The 27,069-nt window shown below is 43.1% G+C and overlaps 1 long non-coding RNA gene across 1 annotated transcript; it reads left to right on the forward strand.

Annotated features, from left to right (window-relative positions):
* Positions 1–955: 955 nt before the first annotated feature.
* On the forward strand, positions 956–25,168 carry E130101E03Rik (RIKEN cDNA E130101E03 gene). Its single transcript, NR_153861.1, has 5 exons — positions 956–1,023; positions 1,518–1,547; positions 17,549–17,622; positions 18,446–18,509; positions 24,242–25,168. It is a non-coding gene; the product is annotated as an RIKEN cDNA E130101E03 gene (long non-coding RNA).
* The last annotated feature ends 1,901 nt before the right edge of the window (positions 25,169–27,069 follow it).

The following is a 27,069-nucleotide window of genomic DNA, read 5'->3' on the forward strand; positions in this document are numbered from 1 at the left end:
ACTGGCTATTTTGTTTGTAGTTTTTCTCAGATTTACACTGTATTCTTTGTATTGGGGGCTTCAGGGATGAGGAGACATGGCAACACCATTAGATCGAAGTCCTAACTTCTGTTCCTCCCATCTGGACCCAGTCTCTACATCTGTACGTGAGCACCCAGATTCATGAGACATCTGAATCCAGGCAAATGCCTCTTTCCCAACCCTCCCTGGTTGCTGCAACCCCCCTCCAGTCTTTGTAATGGCTGGGTGTTGTTTAATTCAGGGAAGCTCTTAGTTCAGCGCAGGGAAAGTAGACACAAGTGAATGGTCAAGAAGAGGGTGCCAGTTATTCAGCTCTGGATCAAAGATCATCCAAGCCATGAAAGGGTTCTATGAAATGAACAAACATGAACTTTTAGTGCCTATGAGAGGAGATGATCACCAAGGTTAACAGCTATAGCAAATGCTAAAACAAAGAGTGAATTCTAAAGGTGTAGACAGGAAAATAGGAAACAACCAAGAAAGGTATTATTCTGAGGGCTGGTAACAGTGGTACAAAGCCACCATCCCTTAATATAAAGGAGCGAAGAGAAAGCTTGGTTTCAGAATAATCAGTTTTTTATTAGTCAAAAGCTACTTTACCTTCATTAAACATATGAGCAATGCTAAAAAGTGTGGTTTATATTATGAGTCCTTGCTTTTAGTGGTTAAGTGGCATCTATTAATTTGATGAGAATTAATTAAGCATTGATTGAGGAATAAGCTAAGTATTTGAGACTGCTGGAGTAGAGAAGTCTGAGGGAAGTACATTGTGGGACTTCTGCTAGGGATGCCTGTGAACCAATGCCAAGTATGCAACCCTGCTCACGGAGGGGGCAATTATATGTCCTTGTTTGGCTCAGGGCTGAAGCCTAGCCTGGCTGGAAGGCAGTTGGCTTCAGCCCAACATTACTGCATGCCTGCCCTCTCGGGCCCCACTTCTAGCAGGTCACCAGATCTGTGTTGCCACCTAGGAACATTTGAGAGAGCTGTGAGCTTCAGAAGGTGAGGCGCTGGGGCCAGGGTTGGGGGCAGGGAAGGCCAGCCAGGCAGGGTGGCTGGAGAGTTTTGACAGCCTAGAGAAGAGCCCCTGGGATCCCATTCTTGCAGACGTGAGCCCCCCAGGCAGGCGCCGGGTGGATAAGCGTGTAGACAGCCCGGCCAGGCCGGCCTGTGACGCTTGCCAGCACCTGCAGATAGCAGGGAAATAATTGGCACATGTTTAAAAAAAAATTAAAAACCTCTTGGATGTGAGTATTTTCTAACAGCATCTGGCGGGAGTGCCTGGAAGGAATTTAATCAGCGAGAGTTGTTTAAATCGGTCTACTCGCTCGGCCCCAGCGAGGCTCCTAATGAACTCGGTATCATGTGCCACCCCTGCCTGCTGAGGACATTCAATTTGTTAATTCTGCAGCTGGTGAGAGAGGTCAGATAGGAAAGTGACGATTGTTTTCTGACGTCCCAACCCCTGCTCACATCTTTCTAATTAATCCTTTTAGGAGACATGGGAAGATTAAGAAAGAGAAAAGGTGAGGGAAACAAGCAGGAGAGAATTTGATGGAAAGTCAGCGCTGCCTTTCCTGGATGGATCTGGCGAGCTGGGGGCGGGGAGAAAACCAAGAGCTGAGAAGGCTGCTAGCTGTACTTCCCACACAAAGAAAAAACAAATACTCTGAAGAGATAGCCCCTTGATACTCTCCCATCGTGGCTGTTTTAAACAGGAATGGAGGGGACATGGTCTCCATCATGGTCTTGGGTAGAACTTCAGGGCGTCATTGAGGTATGAGATCTCCTGAGCAGTGAGAGCCAGGCAGAAACCTATGCAACATGCACTGAAGGGCCTCAGTCATCCCAGTTTTGTGAAAATAGCAATTTGGAAGCGCTGGAGTTTCTCTAGCACTGCAGTCCTGAGTCTCTTGCCTTTTGCTCTGCCTTTTGGATCTATTTTCCCTTCTGCTGGACCTGCTGTTTGCTAATGTGTCAAACCCCTGCGGCCCTCAGCCATAAGTCCGCCTGTCCTTCAAGTTGGGGTAGCCCCAAAAGGTGTGTGTGTGGGGGGGGGGGGAGTAGCCTAGGCTGCCTAGTACTATCTCTCTTAGATGTCCTTGTCACTATTTACAACTTTCAAGCAAATGCCTCTCGAATTGTCTTGATGGATATCACTTCTGGTCCATCAGGGGCAGACACTGGGCACCAAGTATGCATGCCAGTCTACATCCCCAGGAAGCCTCACACCCTACAGAACTTTCACTAATGATTAGACACAGTCATCATTCAAATGTTTCCTAATTCAAATGTTTCCTGTCATTGTGCTTACATGTGGGGAATCAGAGATGATTCAGAAAGTGTCAGACCTCAGGGTTCTCAATTTAAGGATGAAGAGTCTGGGAAGGCCTCTCCAGGTTCTTGGAAGATTAACAACCAGAAAACAGAGAAAATCTCTACCCGAAGAAAGGATAGCAGGGTCAGCAGCTTGAAGGCAGGACCGCCAGGCATGAAATCTGCTAGTTAGCGATGGTAGTTGTTATACCAAGTCCAAGGTACTCAGAGCAGGTGTGAGAAGTCTGGGAGTGCACGGACGGGAGTCATGGGGTGCAGAGGTGAGAGTTGGGGAGTCCATTGTCCATAGAGTACAGCTTGGAAGAGAACAAGGTGAGAGCCACCCTGAAAAAATGTTACTTTGATTTAAGAAGGCAAAGAATAGCAAGTGTTCTTTAATCTGGTGCTTGAAGAAAAAAAAAATGGCACAAAATGTGCAATCTCTGTCTTAAAAATAAGGCTCTGATCCTTTGACTGCAAAAAGTTGGCCCTTAACTATCCTGGAGGCCTCTCTGTCCAGGGCCCCCATCATGGATAATGCCCAGTCTCCAGTCTTGCACAGAAACGGGAACCCACAAAGTTGTTTCCTGTAAATGTGGGCACCTTCCCGGGGACAGACAGGGTAGGAATGAGTTCGGGGTGATTTGTGTATACTGACCACAGACTCTTTCTCTTCTGCGTCTTTACCTTTAAGCTCCCTCTTCTCTACCCGACTTCCTGTCACACAGCCAATTCTGCCACACGCTGCTATGAAATACAAAAGGAAGCAAGGACTTCATAAACTCTGTTCACTTTTCTGCAAAAATCCCTGAGCTATAGAGATCACAAAGACCTGAAAATTTAATTGGAATGTGAGTGCAGAGGAAAAAACAAAAACAGTCATGTTCACGAGGCATCCTACCCAGCACATTTTAAAGCCTTTCCTATTATTACTACAGCATAGAACAATCCACAGTCTCGGGCTGTGTCAGAGAAATTATCTCAGCAATGTGGTCCCTTACGTACTGTTGACCAAGCATCAAAAAAAAAAAAAAAAAAAAACCGCAAAAACAAACAAAAAATACCTGACATGAGAATAGGAATGTTAACTGAAACTAAGAATGGATTAGTAACAATCACACCCCAAAGAGCCTCTGCTAGAGAGTGAGCTTTGTCAGGTCAACACTGTTCATTGAAATGGTCTTAGTTTGAATTTATCTCTCACTCATGTGACTGTGGACCAATCATTTAACTCCCCTAAGCCCCAGTTTTCTCCCTAGTAAATAAATTGAGGCTACCCTTTCAGCCCTGTGAATATCACAGTCAACAAAAGGTTCAAATGTAAATTAGGAGACATTAAGCAAAGGCTTTCTGGAGAGTTGAATGACTGAGACAGAGGACACATGACTATACCATCACAAGCTCTCTGCTTGTGTAGTGTCAAATGTCTCAAAGTGTTATTGAAATACATTCTCAATTGTAGTGCCTACTGTAAGAAGTTGGCACCTTGGAATAACTTCTAAGTCTTTGTGAACTCTTAGAACTTCTAAACTGGAATCTAAACGGGGGACTCAGTCTTGCCTGTGCAACATTGAGGGAGGGAGAAAGAAGAGGTGAGTGCTAGTCGCCTCATTATCTAGTAGAAGGGCAACACATTCTCCCATTCATTAGCACCCACTTGTGTCTGCCAGAAGAAGGTCAATCAGCTGCCATTTACCTGGGGGTCCCAACACAAGAGGTGACCCAAGAGACAGAAGATTGTGCTCCACAGTGGAGAAAGAAAATGTAGACTTTCCATCCTCAGAACCTTTCCCAGAGATGCAAAGATCTGTTTCTCAGAGGCCCTGCTAGGGAAGTGTAAAGAAACTAGCAAATCATTGGAACACTTAATCGTACTGAAGTTGCTTTCAAGGGCAATGGCAGGTCACCGAAATAGCAGGGAGCAAGCCTACCCAATATAGCGATAGCAAGGTTAGGGAAAGCCTGGTGTCTAGATACATATGTGTAAACAAGTGCATGTGAAATCTCCCAAAACTGAGTACTTGGATGCTGATTATTATTTTTACATTTCTGAAAGGCTGTGTAGGTTCAGTGGATCACAGTGGCTCCCTGACTGTCAGCTGTAATCCACATAAGAAGATAGGTGGTGGAGTCAGTTCTAACAGATCCTGTCTGATTGACTGCGTGTACATTTACCTCTGTAGGGTTGCCTTATGTAGAGTCAGGCCATGGTTCTGTAGACTGCATTAACTGCATCCCCGCATACTCAGTAGAGATAGAGGTTCTGTTCATTGGGTGAAACCCATCACCACCTATACAGCAGGACTATGGGTTCCATACACTGAGTGCAATTCCTTGCTACACATATAGTTTTGTACACTGGGTAAAATTCAATGCTTTGTATATAATAGGGCACCAGGTCACCACTTCATAGATAGTAAAAGTGAGGCTATGGCTTGAAAATCATTTTCATGTGTATAGACTTTACCATTTTGTTAATTGCTGAGAATACATACCAGGAAATGAAACTGTCATTGTATTTTATTAAATTTATGCTTCAAAAGGGCTATGTCAGGTGTCAGCTACAGCCTGACAGGACGTCTTACTAAATACTTTGTAAGCTTTTTTTATATTCCAAATCCTCTTGTCCTGAGCCTGGAGTCACATGACTAGAAATAGTAGGTGAGCTATGAACAGAAATGGCATGTACCTAAGATACCTAAGAGAGGACTGTCTGCCTTGCCGACCTTCTGCCTAGGAAGGCACTAATGAAGTTATACGTTGACGTAATACCATACTCGTGGATTGCTAGATGGAGAAAAGCCACAATAGTCACTCACCATTACAGTTGGTGACATAAGTAAGACAAGATCTGTGTGTGAAAACACTGAGACTCTTGAGTTACTTGTAGCAACATAGCCCAGCTTTTCTAGCTTTAGGCATACCATTTTATGGGAAGACCAGCCGTAAGCATAAATATAACTTACTTTATCTCTGTAACTTTTGCTTTTGATAATGTCATTAAAAACAGCTCAGTGGTCTTTTGTTCATGTTTCACTTAACCTTACATTTCTGATATGCAATAAAAAGATTTATTATCTATAGTTTCTGCCTAAAAAATATCAATTGCTATTTGATATTCAGTACTGATGAGTTTTGATACTTTTTCTTTTACAAATAATATTTTATTGATCCTTTGAGGATTTCATATAATGTAATGTGATCATATTCAATTGCTTGCATACCTACTTTCTCCACCTTCCTTATCTGCCTCCTAACATGAATTTGGTGTTTGTTGCCCACCTACTCTTTGGAGTGCGGCCTACCCTGGAGTGTGGTCAACCAACCAGGGGTTGTATCATTAGGGAAGATGGATTCTCCTTCTCCGAGCAGCAATCAAATGCCAAGTAGCGCCTCAGCAGTAGTGAGATCTGGTGCTCATCTTTGCCCTGCCCAGAACCCCCATGCTAAGGTTTTTGTCTGTCTTGAATTTGCTTAAGTCTTGCGTAGCTATTACAATCACCCCAACTTCATATGGGCAACTGCCCTGTTGTATTTGGAAAACACTGTTCCCTTGACGTTATTCAGCACCTCAGGTCCTTAGAGTCTCTCTACTCCATCTTCCTTGAGGATCCCAGAGCATTGCAGGAAGGGATGTGATTTGTTTGTCCCGTTAGGAATGACCACTCTGTAGTCTTTGATTCTCCACACATTGAGTCACTGAGGATCTCTGTGTAAACTGTCATCTACTTTAAGAAGGCTCTTTGATGAAGGTCAAGAGATGTACTGCTCTATAGATGTAACGATAAATCATTACAACTCAGTTTAATACTGTGTCCATTTAGCAGAAAAATAGCACGCACCAGTTTCTCCCCTACAGCCTGTTACCTATCTTGCCATAGATTTTTGGCTCTGTTAACAGTGTGAGGAGTGGGTTTCGTTATCTCATGGAGTGAGCCTTAGATTCACTCAGAAAGCAGTTGGTGACTCCTCATGCATTACCAGAAGAGAAAAGTGATGACCATTTATACCTGACAATGAACCCTGCAAAGTGCAATGATGACTGCCCTGGCAAAGGGTTTTTTTTTTTTATTATAAATAATTTACTTTATATGGTAGTGGGTATTGAACACAAGACCTCTTGCACACCAAGCCCTGAATTACAGCCCTAGCCTATATTTTCTTACTTTTAAATTCAAGGGGGATCTTTTGTTATGAAAAGGAGATTAAACTTTTGTCAGTGAAATGGACTACATTTTTTGACTTTGCTTTTTATTATATCTATCATTTTTTAAAAATTGGATATTTTCTTTATTTATATTTCAAATGTTTTCTCCTTTTCAGGTACCCCCTTTGGAAACCTCCTACCCCATACCTCCTCCCTCTGCCTCTATGAGGGTGCTCCCTTACCTACCCACCCATTCCCATCTGTCTTCCCACACTGCCATTCCCCTATATTGGGGCATCAAACACCCTCAGGCCCAAGGGCCTCTCTTCCCACTGATATCCAACAAAGCCATCCTCTGCCAGCACCATGGGTCCCTCCATGTTTACTCTTTGGTTGGTGGTCCAGTCCCCAGAAGCTTAGGGGTGGGTAGGAATTCTGGCCCATTGACACTGTTGCTCCCCCCATGGGGATGCAAAGCCCTTCAGCTCCTTCAATCCCTTCCTCAACTCCTCCATCGGGGACCTTGTACTCAGACCAATGGTTGGCTGTAAGCATCCCAGCCTCTGTATTTCTCAGGCTCTGGCAGAGCCTCTCAGGAGACAGCCAAATCAGACTCCCTTCAGCAAGCACTTTCTGGCATCCAAATAGCGTCCAGGTTTGGAGATTGTATATGGGATGGATCCCTGAGTGGGGCAGTTTCTGGATGGCCTTTCCTTCAGTCTCTACTCCACACATTGTCTCCATATTCTCTCCTGTGAGTATTTTATTCCCCCTTCTAAGAAGTACTGAAGCATCCACAGTTTTGTCTTCTTTCTTTTTGGACTTGATATGGTCTGTGAATTGTATCTTGGGTATTCTGAACTTCTGAGCTAATATTCACTTATCAGTGAGTGCATATCATGCATACTCTTTTGTGACTGAGTTACCTCACTCAGGATGGTATTTTCAAGTTCCATCCATTTGCCTGCAAATTTCATGAAGTCATTGTTTTTAATAGCTGAGTAGTACTCCATTGTGTAAATGTACCACATTTTTTGTATCCATTCCTCTGTTGAGGGACATCTGGGTTCTTTCCAGATTCTGGCTATTATAAATAAGGCTGTTATGAACATACTAGAGCATGTGTCCTTATTACAAGTTGGAACATCTTCTGGGTATATGCCCAGGAGAATTATTGCTGGATCTTCCAGTAGTACTATGTCCAATTTTCTGAGGAACCATCAGACTGATTTCCAGAGTGGTTGTACAAGCTTGCAATCCCACCAGCAATGAAGGAGTGTTCCTCTTCCTCCACATCCTCGCCAGCATCTGCTGTCACCTGAATTTTTGGTCTTAGCCATTTGACTGGTGTGAGGTGGAATCTCAGGGTTGTTTTGACTTGCATTTCCCTGGTGATTAAGGATGTTGAATATTTTTTAGGTGCTTCTCAGCCATTCGGTATTCCTCAGTTGAGAATTCTTTGTTTAGCTCTATACCCCATTTTTAATAGGGTTATTTAATTTTCTGGAGTCCATCTTCTTGAGTTCTTTGTATATAATGGACATTAGCCCTCTATCAGATGTAGGATTAGACAACAAAGGGAGGTCAAAGGGATACAAATTGGAAAGAAAGAAGTCAAAATATTACCATTTGCAGATAATATGATAGTATACTTAAGCGACCCCCAAAATTCCACCAGAGAATTCCAAAACCTGATAAACAACTTCAGCAATGTGGCCAGATGTAAAACTAACTCAAACAAATCAGTAGCCTTCCTATACTCAAAGGATAAACAGGTTGAGAAAGAAATTAGAGAAACAACACCCTTCACAAAAGTCACAAACAATATGAATTATCTTGGTGTGAAGTGAAAGATCTGTCTGACAAGAACTTCAAGTCTCTGAAGAACGAAATCAAAGAACAACTCAGAAGATGGAATGATCTCCCATGCTCGTGGATTGGCAGGATTAATATAGTAAAAATGGCTATCTTGCCGAAAGCAGCTACAGATTCAATACAATTCCCATCAAAATTCCAAATCAATTCTTCATAGAGTTAGAAAGAGCAATTCTCAAATGCATTTGGAATAACAAAAAAAAAAAAAAAAAAAAAAAAAAAAAAAACCCAGGATAGTGAAAACTATTCTCAACAATAAAAGAACTTCCGGGGGAATTACCATCCCTGACTTCAAGCTGTACTACAGAGCAACAGTAATAAAAACTGCATGGTATTGGTACAGTGACAGGCAGGTTGAATACCCAGAAATGAACTGATACATCTATGGTCACTTGATCTTTGACAAAGGAGCTAAAACCACCCAGTGGAAAAAAGACAGCATTTTCAACAAATGGTGCTGGTTCAATTGGTAGTCAATATGTACAAGAATACAAACTGATCCATTCTTATCTGCCTGTACAAAGCTCAAGTCCAAGTGGATCAAGGACTTCCATAAAAAACCAGATACACTGGATCTAATACAAGAGAAAGTGGGGAAAAACCTCGAACATATGGGTACAGGGGAAAAGTTCCTGAACAGAACACGAATGACTTATGCTCTAAGTTCAAGAATCAACAAATGGGACCTCATAGAATTGCAAAATTCTGTAAAGCAAAGAACACTATCAATAGGACAAAACTGCAACCAACAGATTGGGAAAAGATATTTACCAATCCTATGTTCATCGTTTTAACCATAGTTAAAACTTTTTGCATAAAGTCAGTGGTGCTTTTCATCTGGAATTTTTTTTATTACTTTTAAACTTTAAAATCTATACTTTAAGGAATTCTCTAAGTATTTAATTAACATTTTCTCAACTATTTCTGTGATTTAGACTTTTTTCCCTGGCTTATAATAAAACTATGTGCTTAATAGTAACACTAAAAAAGGCCATGTGGTACATCTTGGGCCATAATATGATACATTCTAAAAGATTGAAACCATACAAAATAACTTGTCCAGTCATAACGGAAGTTAGAAATAAACAGCAGAAGAAAAACAGAAACATTTATTAATATGAGGGATTTAAAAATACTCCTCAACCACCAATAGGGCAAAGACAAAAGCATAAGAAAAAAAGGATATTTCTTATAACAAATGAAAGTGAAGCACACAAGCACTGCTGATTGGGAATCATGTATCTGCAAATACACGATAAGGAAGACAGAGAGGGAAGAGAGACAGATGGCTCAGTGGTTAACATCACTGGTTGTTCTTGTAAACATCCTGGATTCTAGTCTCAGTACCCACATGGTGGTTCACAACCATCTTAACTCCAGACCCAGGGGATCTGATGCCCTCTTCTGGCCTCCTCGGGCATACACATGATGCACCTACATACATGCAAATGAAACATCCATATGCATTAAATAAGATTTGTAAAATTATTTCGTTTTTTAAAATAATATAAGTACCACACTTGCCCCTTTCCTTTCTTTCTTCTGAACTCTCCCACAAACTCCTCTTTGTTCTTTTGGCAAATGCATGGCCTCTTTTTTCATTAGTGGCTACTACACACAGGTATGTATACATATTTCTAAGTACATAAGTACAACCTACTCAGACTGTATAGTGTTATGTGCATGTATATTTTCTAGGATGACCACTTGGTATTGGATAATCAGTTAATGTGCTCTTCCCAGGAGAAGACTGTCTCTCCTACTTTCAGCATTCCTTAGTTGCCATAATTCTTTCGGTAGGATCGAGGCCTTATGGGCTTCCCCACAACCACACACATTAGCACGTCTATTGTTATTGTCCTTGTTCACTTAAGGTTAGGGAGTGTTGTTATTGAGACTTTATGGGTATAGCTTCTGTCACTTCTCTGAAATACAGCCTGGCAGCAAACTCACTGATTCCCTGACTCTTAAATCTTTGTCTCCACATCTTCAGTGATCTCTGAGCTTCAGGTGCAGGAATTATATTGTAAGAGGTATCCATTTGGACTTGGTTCTACAACTATGCATTTTGATTAGAAGTGGTTTTCTACAATGGTCTCTGGTTGTTGCAGAAAGAAATTTCCTTGATGAGAGATGAAGACTACATTTTACATGGGTATAAGACAAATATTTAGACTGTAGTGTGATTATGTAAAATGAATGCTAGGTTCTTCTCCAAGATCCATGACTTCACAAAATGTAGAAGGGTAATCTGTTTATTCACAAGGAGGATAAACACAGAAGGAAGTGAGAGGTAGAAGCCAAGTCCCTATTGTTAAAGACACTATGACTTCAGGCCAGAGACCCCTAAGCTGGAACTGAACTGAAAGCCTCCTTCCTGAGGACTGGTGTTGATGATGTCAGAAGGTGCCCTAAGAGTATAGTGGTGGCATGTATGCTCTGGCAGTAACTAACAGCTCTGTCGTTGGACCTAAGGCCCACTCAACAAAAGAGAAACCATGCCTGGAGATTTTTTTTTTAAAGATTTGAATACCTTTAAAAGAAAGATTGCTAGGGGTACAGCTCAGCATTACAGTGTTAGAGGGCTTCTAGCATGCATAAGGCCCAGAGTTGGATCCTGAGCTGCACAAAAGGAAGAAGAGGTAACAGATGACAAGGATCTCAAAGCAGAAGCCTAAATTAATGGAGTGAAGAACTAGAAAAAGAAGGAAGAAGGAGGAGGTGGAGGAGGAGGAGGAAGAGGAAGAGGAGGAGGAAGAGGAAGAAGAGAAGAAGACGAAAAGGAAGAGGAAAAGAGCAAGTCTATCAAAAGCTAGCAGAAGGTGAAAATCACAAATTTGAGAATTATATAGTGAGCCATGGGCTAAGAAATTAAAATCTCAGTGCCATGGGAGGCTACCATCCTACAGGTTGTGGGCAGAGAGACCTCTTTTAGCCCCTTCTCTCAAATTTAGGCAACTACTGTTGCTATTAGGTGCCCACCATAACTAGATGGTAAGGCCTTATGTTGAAGATACCACACACTTTGGTTTCGTAACAGGACACAGAAAAACCAAGCTGGACCTAAGCTAGGCACTTCCTACCTTCATGTTAGCCCTAACAGTGCCAGAAGCTTCTATGCAAGCTTCTAAGTGGAAAGTTGTGATTAATAGTCTTTCAGCTATGAAAGATATAGAACCTGTGTGCTATACTACAGGCCAGCTTGGAAAGCCCAAGTTGATCTTGATAAGTTTAAGTTTTTAAATGGACTCAACATTGGGTGGGTGGGGAAGGGAAGATGGATCTGGGAAAAGTTGGGAGATGAATATGATCAAAACATATTGTATAAAATTATTGAAGAACTGATAAAACTTTTTTTAAAAAACCCCACAAGTTTAGCATCATACAGTTCCATGGGTCAGAAAATGGAACTGCATCAAACTATGCTAAATTCTGGTATTAGTAGATCTATGTCTTTCAGGAGGCTCCGGGTGAAAATATAGGTCCTTACTTTTGCTTTACTTTTTGCAAAGGCTTCCTGCTTCCCTTAGCTGATGTTTTCTTCTTCTACCTTTAAAGCTAGCAGTGCATCACTTCCAAATATATTTTCCTGACTTTCTCCAGTACTCTCTTTTTATCACACTGAGCCCATGTAGTAATCCAGAATCATCTGCCTATCTCAAAGTCCTTCATCATGTCTACAACATCCCCTTGGCTTTGCAACAGAACATAGAAATAGAGTCATCATGCGGAGGGGCGGGGCATGGTCATTACTCTCTTATCACACTCAGTTTCCAGTCACCACGAGAGCTGGGCATTGTTCTGAAGAATGTTCCCATCACTGAAGAAAGGTCAGTTAGACTGTGCTTCTTTCCAGGATACAAATCTGATATATTATTTTATTTGCATCTAATTTCCTCCTCTATAAAATGGATGTAATAGCAGGAGCCAGTGTAATGCTGTAAAGAAGTAAGCAATTAATAATAGCATAGTGGGCACTTGTTTTTATCACACAGAAGGAATAACAACTGGGGCTGTGGATGAAACTCAATTGGTAGAATGTTTGCTCAGCAAGCAGGAAGTCCTGAATTTCATCCCCAGAACCACATAAAACAAACATGGTGGAAAACATTTATAATCTAAGCACTCAGAGGTCGAGGCAGGGGTATAAGAAGGTCAGCCTGGGATGCACCAGATCCCATCTCAGAACAGGCAAACAAACTCTTTGCAATGCATGAGGTTATCTTTCATCTGCACAGGAACCCTGCCCAGGAGCCATTGACCACAGCTTACTGTCCTGTACCAGACCAAAGAGGCACACTGTCTACCCTGTAAGCTGCAGTTGTGGCTTGAAGTGGTTTTGAACCCAAATTAGGAAACACAACCTCTCTGCAGTGTGATAAGAAAACTGAGGAGAAGCCAAGAGCGGAGAAGGAAGTTTTCAGAGGCTTTAGTGAAAGAGCAGGCTCTGCAGTTAGGAAAGAGACAGACTCACCCAATGACAACACAGTGCAGAGTCTCAATCACAGACCAGCAGCCCCCACCCTCAACTCGTTGCCTTTCCCTCCTTCCCCAGCATCTATAGCATCATTCCCCAGGTTTCTGTGTATCCTGAGCTCTCAGTACCTCCACCCGGGATTCCATTCAAATACTTCTTCTGCTGGCCATGTTCTCTGCTGCCTTGTCTGTCCAGCCATCTCCCACCAGACTTCAAATCCTCAGCTCAAATTCATCTCTTCTTCAGAGTTATTTCTGAGTTTGGGGGCTCCCTCCATCTCCAGCCCCTACTGTAACCCCCTCCCCCTGCTTCTTTCTGTTGTTATCCTTACTCTGTATTTTACCACATCTACCTGGCCCCATCAGACCAGGAGGCTGTTGGTTCTGGGGATCATATCTTGCTCATCTCTGTTCTCAGGGATGAGCACAGTGCTTGGTACATGGTACATGCTCATTAAATTTGCACTGATAAAAGTATTGGGGATTTGGAGATAAGGTTGACTTCTAGTCTGGCAGAAGAGGTACAATGTGACACAAATCATCATCTCTTAAAACTAACTTAGATGAAGCCATTAGCTGTGAGATATTAGAGGTTGGGAGAACTGTCTGCCGTTGGAAGGTGTGTGAAGAATACACAGGAATGAAACTATGAGACTTAGACTTCTCATGGGCTGATGAGATGGCCCTGCAGGGAAGGAAGCTTGCTACCAATTTTGATGATCCACAGATTAAAGGAGAGAACTGAGTCTTGCAAGTTGTCCTTTGACTTCCACCTATAAGCAGTGGCCTGTGATCATCTGTAGGCACACACATAATATACATAATAACATGAGTTTATTTTTTAATGAAGTAGACTTCATGGAAAGTTGGAGCCACACTTGTTCCTTGCAGGGCAGCGAGGGATGAGGTCTAACAGTGGTAAAGGGTGTGTCCTTCTAGGATGTTAACCATGCTGGAGTTTCCAGAAAAAAAGCATAGTGTTGAAGGGAAAGGAAAGGATCAGCATTGCAGAGCCTCCTCCTTCTGCAGTTTTCTCTTGTTTTAGCTTGTTTGTATGCTTGTTTGTTTTTCCTTCCCCTGTCTTTTATATTCAGACAAGTCATTTTAATGCAGTGGTTGAATGCTAAACCACAAGAACCGGAATCTGACACAAAATTGAGTTACATGTGACCCATGCATGTACCACATGCAAGACTCATTAATGTAATGAATCTTATCATATGTAAGACTCAGACTCTCATCTAGAAACACAGCATAAATACTTACCTCAGAGATAGTCTGACAAGGAAATGCACAGAATTGCTTTCTCAGTTTGGGTTCAAAGAAGGAAGGAAAAAGAGATCCAAGACTGGGAGACTATGTTCTCACAAAAGTGTGTTGTGTGAGCTGGAGGCTGGGACCTGAGATGTTCCTCCCAGAACACACAGCATAGGCCTCAATCAGAATGGGAGGAAGCAGGTCTCCTACCACCAGAACCATAAGGATCAGGCACATCACCCAGAAGAAAGGCTGTGTGCTAACCCATATTCCCCCTAACCTTCATGAATTCATTCCTAGCATGCCCTTCCAGATGGGAGCCATGGACTGTGAAAGGCTTGTTGAAGGTTGGATCATCTGACCATGAGAGCAAGTGGGGAGACAGTGAAGAGCCACAGACCCAGACCCTGCGAGATGAGGGACCACAGTCAGCCTCAGCTGGTGAAGGGTAGCCCCAAGTGAAGTAGGAGGAGGAACAGAATGTTCTTCATACATGAACAGAGAACCCAGGCAGGACACAGCATTTACACAGGCACCTGCAACACATGATACCTATTCTCTGCAACCCTGTGTGTGGAAGGCATCACTGGACTATGTAGTTCAGAACAGAAGCAAGATGCTGACCAAGCCCTCTGCCCTTCCAGGGTCCTGGTCAGATTAGGATTGTAGGAGGCCTATGCTCTGAGGTGACTGTGGCATTTCCTGTGTAAATGAAGCCCAAAGATGTATAAACCATTCACATACACGAGCAGATCCAGCGCAGCTTCTCCCCAGCACCAAGTTCTTCCCCTACAGCAATGGAATGTCTTGAGAGCATACATGACCACCTTATTGAGCACTAACCAAGAGACTTAAGGAACAAATAGGGTGGGGCTGCATACATCTGCACACATCTGGAAGGCCTAGTGAAACAAGAGGGTGAAGCAGTCTACAGAAGGGAAAATCTGAACTGTGTAGCATTTTAACGTAATCTTAAATATTGCACAGTCTTTCAGAGGCAATAATGTTCTACCACATGCACCACAGAACCAGAAATTCCAGATCTTGACCTGGGCATGCCCTTCTACCCTGAGATGCCCAGCTACCCTGCCAAGGGCCCCACTGGCCAGTACCACTATGTAGGAGGTACAAAGATGGCAGCAAATGGATATTTGAGACAGACAACCCACTTTGTCCTCAACACTCTGGTACCTCTTTGCACATTCCATTCAGGATTGGCTTTTGGGAAGAGCTTTCAGGAAGAAAATAAATGGTGAAGACCAAACTCCCTTAATTGACATAATACAGGGAGACACCTCCCAAAAGACACTAACTGTCTGGCAGAAATTTACTCTGTGGTGTTTAAGTACTGGCTTGACTGGGTTAAGAAGAACCCAGAACCTGGAGAAGATGAGAGTGTTCCTGAAGATTAGTGTGTGAGTTGCTACAGGCTAGGTAGGGAAGATATACCCTTAATATGATTGAGTCCATCTAACTGACCAGGTATAAATTCACAAAGTAAAGGGTCTCTTCTCTAAAAGCTGGGTGGACTCTTTCTTCTGCTGCCTTGAACCTCTGCACTGCAGCTTACTGGCCTTGGAGTCCAGGACTTGTATTTACCATGGTTTTGCAGGCTTTCAGTCACAGACTATTAGAGTATCAGAATCACCTCATATCTAGACATGCTACTGGTATTAGAGGTTTCCAGACTGAAGATGGTATGAAGTGGGATACATCATATAGATCATTAGAAGGATACTTATTGCCTATCAGGAAAGACTTCTCCAAGGAGAAGGCATGGCATGCAGGGCAGCAATGAGAAGGCACAGAGGCAGAGGAGCTCTTATCATGTTTAAGAAGCAGAGCAGATGTAGCCAGTAGGACTGCAGCTAGATGAGAGCACAGAAAGGTAGAGCTGAGCTAGAGGATGGGGCTGGGACCTGGAAGGCCTCATAGCCCTGATTTTTATCTGCAAGGTAAAGAAAATAAGGGAATGAAGAGAGAAATCGGAGGATTTCATTATTATCCAAACATTTCTTTCTGCAAATATAAAAATACTCTTTAGGGTAAGAGCGTTGATTTCAGCAGTCTGTATAAAACTGCTGGCAAGCTCTATGGGGGTCTGCCAATAGGTTCAAACAGGACCTCCAAGGCTGAAATATTCTCAGACATGGCATCCCCAAGTCCCAGAAGGAAAGGACACATACAAAGCAAAATGGAAGCCATGGAAATGAACAGAAGGGGCAAAGAGAAGAGGAGAGGCTGCCTGGACACACAGGCCACAGGCTACATGATCTGTGAAAAGATGCAGGAGACACAGAAAATAGAAAAATCCTGGAGAACCCATCTGGAACCCACAAGCAAAGAGTTAAGGGCTTTAACTACACTTGGATCTGCTCAAAGACCATTGGAACATCCCCCAGTGTCAGCTGGACAAGGCAGACTAGAGAGGTAGTGGTGGCCGCCAGAGTGGTGAGAGACCAAAGCAGTGTTATTTCCTAAATATCTCCACTTTTCTTCTACCAAAACTTGTCTTTCTGAAGCTGTGTCTATCTTTCCAGAATGTAATAAAAGTTAGGCTGCTATTTTACTCTGTCTTGATTCTTGGTAGCATCACTTTTTTAGTTTGGAATGGATAGCTCTGGATTTATCTAAAAACTGAAGTCACTTTTAGGTGGGAGCTACATAAGATTTCTATCCTTCTGTATAAGATTTTTTACCCCCTTATTACATTTCACACTCCAGGTCTAGCCACTGTATTTGCCTGAAGTATGGGAGGACTCCAGGAGATGGGAGACTTTCACAATGGCAGGATCTCTATGGGAGACTTGGGACTTACCATAGTGCACAGTTGGTCCACTTGACCATGAGTCTACCCAGCCTGCACAGATGAACAAGTATCTAAAGCAAGAGTGAAACACTTCTCCTGAGCCTGTGACTGGCATGCAGCTTCTCCTCTCCAAATGCCCTGTGACTCCCACAGCAGGCAGTGCAAATCAATCACAGATTTTACTGATGGCACAGAGATCCCCTCAATCCTCAACTCAGGGTTCAGAGTCAGTGTGTCTAGTGGAAATATTTGGTGTTGCTGGCCTAAGGGCAGCCATAGTTGATACAGCTAGGGTAGAGGGCCAGGAGAGAGGTGTACAAAGTGATAGGAAACCCTTATACAAATGTTAGACATCTGAGCACAAGTATATGAGCTGCTGTGAGACTGAAAGATGTCACAAGAGGAAAGTCAAACTGTGTGTTGTAATCTTTATATAAGCTAGAGAATAAAGCAAATATCAGTTAGTTTGTGTTAAAAGTATTGATTTCTGTAACTTACTTTGAAATGCAAGCCATACCATGAATGGATGGAGAGGTGAATAGAGGAGGTAAGTAGAAATTTATGCAGAAGCAAGCGCAACCAAATGTCTGTGATTGATTCTTGGGATGAATATATGATGCTTATCTAAAAATTCTTTCCTGTTACAGGAACCTAGCATGAATGTCCTCTGAGAGGCAAGGGGAAAAAGAATTCCGTGCTGGAAAAAAATTCTTTCCTGCTGGTATGTATGAGGATTTTAAACAACATCTTAAAAAACCACGTACTCTGGCTGCTGTATGGATCCAGACCTGACAGAAGCCAAGTAGGGAAACGGGTGGAGAGCTTCTGCTGGTATCTTTCAGGGGTGATGGGTCCCTGGGATGGAGTGGCAGCTGGGAATTGTGGGGCTCTCACGATGATGAGGAACACATGTGCTAAAAAATGAAGTTGGGCATCAAGGATGAAGGCATGAGTTGTGAGCTGGGAGGTGGACAGCTCACTTTGGGATCTTGCTTCTTCCACCTATCCTTTGTCCTTGAGCAAAACTCCCATTCTCATAGAGTCTTTGTTTCCTCAACAGTAGAGCGAGATTGCAACTCACCATGCTGTCCTCTTTCCAATAATGTGGTGCATAAATTGCCTAAAAGAGGGATTCAAATAGTGGATGCTTGTGATGATTGTTCTTGGTTGTCAGCTTGGTTGGGTCTGCAGCCAAATAAGAGGTACACCTCTGGGCAGGTCCATTCAGACATTTCCTAAAAGACTAACTAAAGCAAGAAATGCCCCCTCCCTCAACACAGAGTGGCAGTACCACCTGGCAGCATCCCATATATAAAGGAGTCTGAAGGGGAGTCCTTAGAACCTCTCTTAAAACAATATAGACTGTCACTATTGATCTGGGTTCACTACCTGAACTTGATGGTAAGACCCCATTGTTAAAGACATTGCACATTTTGGTGTCTTTGCCATAAAACTGGAACTGCTTTCTCCCTGCTAGCTAGCTTTCTAGATACTGTGCAGAGAGCTGGGAGAGAAAAGTCACTGAGAGCCTTACCCACTTGTAGACCCTGCATGCTGCAGTATTGACCTGCCAGGCAAGATGTGTCCTCTGACACAACTGTTACATGGGTAAGTAATTGCTTTCTCCACAGGAGAGAACTTATGCATACATAGTACTGCAAACCTCATCAAGAGCCCATGGCTGATCACTCCTGGGTCTTCTCAAGAAAGCGAATACTGTTCTGCTAAATGATCTACTGTAAAACTGCCTTCTAAGTAGGCATTTTTATATCTACAGATAAATGCTTTATTCAGCCTTTATCAGAGTAACTTCATATTACAGCAGACAGAAGTTAATACAGAGACTCATAATGAGCCAAAGTGGTGGTAGAATGCCTGGGCCTAATTGGGACACCTATAATCAGCCCCTTCACAGATTAGAGGACATTGCAGAAGGGGCTGAGAGAATGTAAGAGCCATAAGATGTAGAGCTGTGTCCCCCAAAAGACACCTTTAGCACAGAACAACCTCACTGCAGTTGTGGTTACCTTCAGACTAAGCAAATCAAGAGTTTATCGTGAACTAGCTATACTCTGTAACCAGGCAAGACCTCAAGTGGAGGGTTTGGAACACCAACCCAGCCACAAAATCTCTGATCTACAGTTTGTATTGCCTGAAGGATTTGCTGGGAGCAGAGGCTATCACAGTCATTTTCAGAGAGACCAGAGAGACTTCATCCAGCAACTCATGGGAGCAGATCCAGAATCCTACAGCCAAACATTAAGCAGAGTTTAGGGAGTACTGTCGAGGGAGAAGAGGAGGAGGAGGAGGACGAGGAGGAGGAAAGAAGGAAGGACTGGAGGAGGCAGAGGGATCAAGGATACCACAAGAACACAGCCCACATAATCAACTGACCAGAACTTAAGAGGGCTCACAATGATTAGGGAGCCTGTCTGGGTCTGACCTAGGCCCTCTGCCTAGGTATGTGTATGGTTGTGTGGCTTGGTACTCTTGTAAGATTCCTAACAGTGGAGCTGTCTTTGCTTCTTTGGAATGCCTTTAGGATCCTTTTATTCCTTCTGGGTTGCCTCACCCAGCCTTGGTTGGACAATATCTTACCGTAGCTTCTTATGCTCTTTTATGAGGGCAGGTGAAGTGGCACTGGATGTGAGGAAAAGGGGAGGTGTCAGGGAGAGACTAAGGGGAGGGAACGGAGTGGAAACTGCAGTCTGGATTTAATAAATAAGAGAAGAATAAATAAAAAGGAAAAAAGAGTTTATCATGAACAGGAGCGGGGCCCTGAAGTTAGGGGCTGCTGAGGGAGAAGATGATGCAGCCACTGGTAAGCTGCCTGTACTTCAATAAATAACCCCAAGCTCATGCTCATGGAAATGACTTTAATTAAACTCAGGGAATCGCACTCCAAAGAGGATGTGAAAGTAGCAGAAGGACCTGCTGGGAAGAGGAAGGGTTTCAGCAACAGAGACAGTGAGGACAAGAGATAAAGTAACTAAGAATCACTGTGTCCATGTCTGACACTGTAGAACAATTGAGAAGGGAAAGGCAGTGCTGCATTCACCTGTCCATGTCACCTGTCACCTGCACATGTCACCTGTCACTTGCCCATGTCATCGGTCACCTGCCTGTCTTCTCTCTTGCCTGGCAAGTCCTCTTCCCTTTTGCTACTACCATCCTTCACTGCTGCTAGAACCCAGATTCTACAGCTTCATGAAGTAGACCGAAGGCCAGCAGCTCTCCAGAAATGCTATAGGTCTTCAGCCCAGGCATATACTGAGGTAATGGGTTCTCAGCCTCCCCAGTACACAGCCAGCATACATAGTGTAAGCCACCTGTGGTGGTTTGAATGAGAACGGCTCCCATTGGCTCATAGATTGGAATGTGTATTTCCTAGTTGGTAAACTGCTTAGGAAGGATTAGGAGATGTGGACTTGTTAGAGGAAGTATGGCACCAGGGGTGGCTTTGAGGTTTCAGAAGCCAATGCTAGGCATAGGCTCACTTTCCCTTTATGCCTCCTCCTGCCTGAGAATCAGGATGGCGCTCTCAGATACTGCTTCAGCACCTGGCACCATGCTTCCCACAGTGATGATCATGTACTCGCCTTCTGAAACTATAAGCAAGCCCCCAATTAAATGTATGATTTACTTTGACATGATGTCCCTTCACAGCAATAGAACAATAACTAAGACACCAAGCTAACGATTCCTTCTTGAAGCATGTATTTGTTTTATAACGTCTGTTGTTCTACACAAGTCTATCACAGTGGTGGTTAATACTTAAGTGAATGAATGCATATTCATACTTAGTGCTGTCAATGACCACTGGAAACAAAACTCTGCTGCTGTAAAGCACTAGAAGTTGAGAAATGTACACTGATGATCTCTTAAAACATGGAATGCGATTTGAAGTTGACATGAAAAGATTTTCTTATTCTTTAAAGTAACATAGGAAGCCTGGTCAAACAAAGAATAAAAGAGTAAGAGAGATTCCTGTTAACCTCAGCCTTTAGTCCACTAGGAGACTCCTGGGGATTTCAAGGCAGAAAGGGCTAGACCAGCCCTAAAGCTGGCACCCCATGCACATGAGTGGACTGTGTTCCCACTAGTGTTTTCTATTGACGATAAAACTAAAATTTAAAAAGCAAAAGAAAGGCTCAGAAGCACTGCTCAGTCACAGCCTCAGCACTTTGTGCTCCCTCAAGTGACTTTCCCATGTCTTTAAACTTTCAAATTTTGGCTAAACTCAGGAGTAAAACGTGCCAGAATTCTGTGGACGAGGCATCCTTTTGTCAAGGTACTGGGAAGTCCATATAACGTGTCCGGTAAATTGGAATTGCTTTGCCAATGCTGCTGAATCAATTGATGGCTCTCAGGGAACATTCTCTCCAATTCTTTCTCTCCTCTTTCTCCCTGAACTCTCTCCCCTCCTCCAATACCCCAGCCCTCCGCATTGCCTCACTCTCCTGGAACCTCTGACTCAGCTATATAAATAACAGGAAAAGTAATTAGGAGCTGGGAGGTCAAACGCTCCACATGCCCCTTTGACAATTTGCTCTTTTCCCACCAGGGCTCGGCGTCTTGGTTTCCTTGTGGGAACAGTGTCTGTAAGTCCAAGTCATCCCGGGACTAAAAAAAATAGGACCAGAGAGACATCTGGTCCTGTGAGTGAGGAACTCTGATCAGAATGCCACTCTCGGGGGGGAGCGAGCAGTGTATGTCAGAGATGCTTGCCTTCTGCAATGCAGAGGTCACTGAAGAGCCTGAACATCCCTCCATCTTTTCAGGAATCTACCTGTGATGCTTGCCCTGCCTGGCCCAAGCAGCCTCGTGCCCTAACACTTTGAATGTGTTTAATGACTTCAAAACTCAATAAGGTCCTATGCCTGGTACTATTCCTTCATGAACTCATTTAAACACAATAATCCCACACAGAAAATGCTAGCACCACCCTCTTCCCAGATGAAGAAGTTGAGACACAGAAAGGTGGGGTGACCCTTGATTCAGCAGCCAGCAAGTGATAGGACTCTCTGTACTTCAAACCACATAACTGCTCTCAAACCCAGTCCAGTCACCTCTTCTAGAGATGTTAACCTCAAGTTAGTCCCATAGGCACTTCCATGGCCCTGGCACAACAGTGTGGGCAGCAAAGTGCAGTTCAGCTCAGATAGGCCCTCTGAGGTAGTGGTAGTATCAATTCTCAGACGTGTGTTAGTATGCCTTGTGATTGCTTAGAAAACAAAACTGGGGCTCAGAGAGGAAAATCTTTCTGAAGACTGGGATGCTTAGAGATAAGGTGATTGGAGCATGTAGTTTTCAATGAGCAGCTCAATGCAACCTACCTCAGTATCCAGTGAGTATCCAGGACATGGACATCAATCATGATGTTGCAGAATTTGAGCTTTGAAATTAAGCAGGTGTTGAAAATAGAAATGCAAAGCATATGTATCTCTGGAAAATATCACTGGCCAGTTTTCACTATTATCATGGTCTACTTGATGACACATAAAAATGGTACAAAAATACTGTGAAACTGCTACAAGAAACTGCTCTTGTCCTAAGGATGATACCGGGCACCTGCTCATGCCATGACTCTCCGGATCCATAACATCCTTGCCCCCTTTAACTTTGTCCTTGGTTCTTGTTATTATCTGTTGTGTGGTCATCTGCCCTAGCCTCTCCTTCAGCCCTTAACACGGGGTCTCAGTTCCAGTACTGATACTGTGGGTGGGAACCTCCATCCCACTACCCTCCTTTGCCTCCAACTCAGTGCCCTCACCTTTGCAAAGGTTCTCACCTTAAAGACAAGGAGAATAAAATAAATCAGTGTATTAGAGCCTACTTCGTGCATTGGTTTTGCTGATACCAAAAGCCCAGTCATTGAAAGCAGCCTTAAATTCTGGAGAAGTCTGCTTTGACTCCAGCTTAAAGACAACTACATCAAAGAGTCAGTTCTGTCTTTATGAGCTGTTACCACTTGCCAAAACAGTGGCTCACAAGTCTCCTTCAAAGATTTGATATATCTCCGAATAATAAGCCAAATAAAGCAAGATTCACATACCACCAGGATAAGCACATAGAATTCTTAGTTGCTATGAACAGTCATATTGATTCCTCTGCTCATAACTCTGAGACTTGATTGACATTCGAGACTACTGGAGAGCTGCTTGTGATCCAGCATGCCTGGGTAGGGGGCCCTGTAGAGCAATGTGGAACCTGTGAACCTGGCAACATGCAGGGTTCATCACCCCTGGAAACCCCAGGCAAGAACGAAAGTATCTCATTTTGGTCAATTCAGTTTAGTTTTGGCATCAGTCATTGACCTTCTGTCTACAAGGAATGAAAGGCCTACCCCTATGTAAATGCCAGGGGGCCATGCAGCCACAAAGGCATCTCCTGTAGGAGGACCTAATTGAGGACTGCCTGAGAGACCAAGGATTGCTGATGCAGACAATGCCAACCAGTCAGGAACTACTGTTTAGAAAAGATGCTTTCTTCGGACCAATGGGGCATGGGAGGGGGTGGTAGTAAAGGAGCTTGCAGCAGCATTCAGATGAGCTTGCTCCCAGAGTCTGTGTCTTTGATTCCATGCCATCTCACCTCCAACCTCCAAGAGCAGGTAGGGTGGGCACAGGCAACAATTTTGTTTTAAGATTTATTATTTATTTTTAAAATTATGTGCACGCTTGTCTATCTGTGGGTTTGTGCCCGTGTTAGTACAGGTACCCACTGAGTGCAGAAGAGAGTGTCAAATCATCTGGAATTACAAGCAGTTGTGAACTGCCTAACATGGATGCTGAGAACTAAATTCAAGTCCTCCACAAGATCAACACAAGCTCATAACCATTGAGCCATCTCTCCAGACCCCACATCTATTTCCTTAAACATTTGCATCTCATGTTTCATGGGTATCACTTAAAATAGTAATATCCTGGGATACCTCATTATGAGTCACATCTGTGACAATGTTTGTAGAATATTTTTTAGCAAGCACTAGAAATTACTGATTTGTTTGCCAGATGAAATAAATTAACATCATCTCTTTTTATAGTATGATGAATTCTAAATACCTTATAGCTAGGTAGTCTGTTACTTGCCAAGCTCCAAGAAATCTAATAAGATGACCGTCACACTGTAGTATGCACAGACATTGAACTATCTGGTACTGCCTACATTCATTCATGAAAGACGACCCTCCTTTCAAGAAACCCAACCTGAACACATGTCCTGTGAGGGGAGGGATTCTCCCACCTGCTAACTAAGAGTCAATAAAGCCAAGTGCACTCCACATAGCTGATCTTCCTTATTGTCTGTGCTAGCCATTATATTTCTTCTTCTCCCTACAGACAAGAAAACATCCTCACTGTGAACAGAGCCTTGGGCACTATAAAGACATTTGAGCCATGGAAGTCTAGTTTTCTGTGATTGCTCTGAAGTCTAAGCATCTTCTTACCACAACGTTAAACTTCTCCCAGAGAGCAGCCAGCAGCTCTCAGTGTATGTACACAGGTGATTTAAGGGTGTCTCTGTTCCCCCTTTCCTGCCACACTGCACTAGTGCCTTAACTGAAGGGGTGGAGGCACCCAGCAACTTCAGGGTCAGGGAACCATTGTTTCCGACTGTGTTGATACAGATTCCAAATTGCTTGCAGAATCGAGCCTTTTGGAGAAAAGCATGGCATTGCTGACTGTGAGAAACCCAAAGCTGATCTTCCAGTGGCGGCACACAGGGAAGAGAGGGTGGGTGCTCAAAGACCATTACATCTCAACAGCTGACTGGGGTTATGGCTGTCATTGGACTTCCCTTTCAGATCAAGCTACAACACTTACCTCAAAATCTTGCACCATTTGAACATCAACCCATTTTAGAGTGATGAAAAATGTTATACTTCCAGCCTTTTCCATGTGGCTAAATGAAAGCATACTGAAAATATTTGCTACTGCAAGTCATGTACATACAGCTAAAGGCTCTGCTGTCATAGCATCATCATTGTCATCATCATTGTCATCATCATCATCATCCTTAAGAAACATTCATCACCTGAACTATTTGTGTGTTAGAAGGCCAGGCATCTCCTTGACAGCCCTAGCTTTGAACTCTAATATGCTTTTTCGATTATATTAGTTTAATTTTCTATAAAGGACAAAAAGTCTCTGTTAAACCTAGATTCAGAGGAATCCAGTTTCACCATATGGAAGAGTTGTTACCTCACAAATAATTCCATATTTTTTCTATATATTTAGACATTTACTTTCCTTTTAAATTAGCTTTGCAAAAAACAAAACAAAACAAAAAAGCAAACAAAATAAATTACCAAATCATTGAAAGATAGTTGTGCCTCTATTTTTAGTGAATACCTTTGCACACAAAACAGTTCTAAGTTTCTCTGTAGTAATAGGTTAGAGAAAGGCTCCACAGTTAAGAGCAATTATTACTTTTATAGGGGACCTGGGTTTGGTTCACCTGTAATTCCAGTTCCAGGGGTTCTGGTTCCCTTTCCTGATACCATGGGTACCTCACTGCACACAAATGGAGTACATAGATTCATGCCAGCACATAGGCAAAAGAAAACAAAGCTTTTAAAAGTATTTCTATATTTTAAAAAAATCAGATACTTAGAATACCCAAGATATAAGATACAATTTGTGAAACACATGAAACTCAAGAAGAACGAAGATCAAAGTGTGGACAGTTTGCCCCTTCTTAGAATTGGGAACAAAACATCCATGGAAGGAGTTACAGAGACAAAGTTTAGAGCTGAGACAAAAGGATGAACCATCTAGAGACTGCCATATCCAGGGGTCCATCCCATAATCAGCCTCCAAGTGCTGACACCATTGCATACACTAGCAAGAATGTGCTGAAAGGACCCTGATATAGCTGTCTCTTGTGAGACTATGCCGGGGCCCAGCAAACACAGAAATGGATGCTCACAGTCAGCTATTGGATGGATCACAGGGCCCCCAATGGAGGAGCTAGAGAAAGTACCCAAGGAGCTGGGGGGATCTGCAACCCTATAGGTGCAACAACATTATGAACTAACCAGTAACCCTCCCCTCCCCCCGGAGCTCGTGACTCTAGCTGCATATGTATCAGAAGATGGCCTAGTCGGCCATCAGTGGAAAGAGAGGCCCATTGGTCGTGCAAACTTCATATGCCTCAGTACAGGGGAACGCCAGGGCCAAGACGTGGGAGTGGGTGGGTAGGGGAGTCGAGGTGGGGAGAGTATGGGGGACTTGAAATGTAAATGAGGAAAATACCTAATAAAAAAAATCTTAAAAAAAAATCTTTGATACTCCTTCCTGATATCACATCTTCCTCTTAAGCTACATCAATGTACTTACCTATAAAAGAGAAACAATACTGAATCAAATGGAACTTGAAGAATTCAGTGAGAAGATATGTATTTATCATGCACTAAAGATCTGAACAGTAGATAACACTGATCTGAATGTTCCTGTAACTAGAGCAAGCCATCTAATAATGTCTAACCAACTTGAACAATGTGACTACTGCTAGTCCCATTAAAACTGAGATTCACAGGGGCCAAACATCCCACATATAACAGTTATGAGATTTAGGCCATGTGGACCCCAACCATCCACTGGATGAGATAAGAGAACACTACCATTGTCTCCAAAAGATTCTGGTTTGGTCTCTGCTTCCTGAGTCCCCTAAATACTAACAAACCACACAGCATGTCCCCATTGCCATGGACCAAACAACTATACCCACCATTCCTTCCACACTGTGATGGCCTGTCTGTGATCTCTCCATGCCATGAAGAACTATGCGTACTCCCTGGAACTCTGAGTCAAAATCAATCTCACTGCTCTTAAGTTGATTCTGTCAGACCTTTTGTCTGTTGACAGTAACAAGAAGAGCAATTCATGGCCCTTTTCAAAACTCTTTTCGTTTCTGTGTTATTGTCCTTAGGATGCCTGACACACCATCTGCCTACTTAGTAGGTTAGCAATTGCACCCACCCAGTGTTGTGCACAGTATCATCCAGATCTCTAGAAGTCACTGACCTTTCAAGATTGAAAAGGCGTGCATACCTCTCCTCTGCAGCTGTTGACAAAACAGCCCCATCCTTCTTTCTGCTTCTGGGAGTTGTCTACTTCAAATATCTTGTACAGGCAGACCAGTATCTGTCTATTGTACCTGATGTATT

The sequence above is a fragment of the Mus musculus genome, chromosome 9 (genome assembly GCF_000001635.26).
Source record: "Mus musculus strain C57BL/6J chromosome 9, GRCm38.p6 C57BL/6J".
Taxonomy (NCBI): domain Eukaryota; kingdom Metazoa; phylum Chordata; class Mammalia; order Rodentia; family Muridae; genus Mus; species Mus musculus.